The following is a 1,282-nucleotide window of genomic DNA, read 5'->3' as shown; positions in this document are numbered from 1 at the left end:
GTGTTGTTGCCCAGAGTAGAGGGACGCTTCCCTCTGTGCTTCCAAATCACCTAATTCAAAATGGATAAATCAAAAACATATGTAAATATTTACTATTTATATTTTAACTTGAACAGCAATTATCTTCTAAAATTGATTCTAAAATCCCTTTGAGATCATATTTTTGTTTGTTTTTACCACAATCCTTGATATGAGTATCTGCAGATACTCATATCAAGTGTGGTGAAATTATTTCACCACATTTCAATCTGGCAGGTTCATTGGAGTGTAAATGCTTTTTTTTTAAGAATACTGTTTGGACTGTTGAAACAAATTTATATTCATATACTACAAAATAATATCTATTTTCTAAAGAGATATGCTAGTTTTATTCAGTGTGATTATTAATTCAGCAGGAGGGGTTTCATGTCAGTACATGTTCAGGAGCAGATTGCAGATTCCTTGCTGGGTCTCCTGTTGTTTCACAATCTGTCAGTTCAGAAAGATCTGAAAATTGGAGTGCCCATGATAATTCCCACAGGGCATTTTGAGCTACCAACTAGGAACTGGGCAGACACAAAGGTAAATCATACTCCTACCCACCTGGCTTAGCTTTGAATTGTTACTATGAAAAGGGTTTTATCTACAATAGATGTTGCTGATCAGCAACACATATCAGCAACCAATCATCTATTGGTTAAGGAGACTTTGTACCATCATAAATTACCGCTACGCCATTTGAACTCTGAAGTTGCTCTTCAAGGTTTTTGTTTAGAATCACTACAATGAAAATGGATCAAGGGGGAGAGACATTGTTTTGAATTGTTGTGGGTTTCATTGTGACATTTGCTCATCACGTCTTCTGTACGATGTGCCCCTGGGAAACTCCAATGATTCATGGATGTCTATGTAACTGTGGCAGTAGTGTTGTTAACGCTGAGTGACCACAAAGAATAAACAATAAAATCTCCACAATAATTCAGTCCACTCCATTTATCATTTAGATCACAACTGACACAATTCTGTCTTCGTTTTTCAGCTCATACCACTTCATGGCTCTTTGATTGCCAAATGAGAAGCATCATATTTAGGACTAATGAATGAAACAATAATATTAAGATGTGATAATTAGAAATGTTACATAGAGAAAGTGAATGTACCTTTTGGGGCATCTTAGCAAAGACACTGGCAATCTCATTCACAACATCTTCTGGTAAGGCATTAACCAAAGTTCCCAGAGTAATGATGATGACTCCATGCTCCCCAGCACTTTGAACAAACTCCTCCAGGTCCGCTGGTAGAG

The 1,282-nt window shown here is 36.7% G+C and overlaps 1 protein-coding gene across 2 annotated transcripts in view; it reads right to left on the bottom strand.

The window, feature by feature from the left end:
* The window catches only part of LOC103140189 (UDP-glucuronosyltransferase 2C1-like), a 5,273-nt gene that overhangs the window by 891 nt on the left and 3,100 nt on the right, over positions 1-1,282 (bottom strand). The gene's annotated exons all lie outside the window — the stretch shown is intronic.

The sequence above is a fragment of the Poecilia formosa genome, unplaced genomic scaffold (genome assembly GCF_000485575.1).
Source record: "Poecilia formosa unplaced genomic scaffold, Poecilia_formosa-5.1.2 Scaffold3, whole genome shotgun sequence".
NCBI classification, from domain to species: Eukaryota; Metazoa; Chordata; class Actinopteri; order Cyprinodontiformes; family Poeciliidae; genus Poecilia; species Poecilia formosa.
Note: the sequence above shows the minus strand (reverse complement) of the source record. Positions and strands in the feature narration are given on the sequence as shown.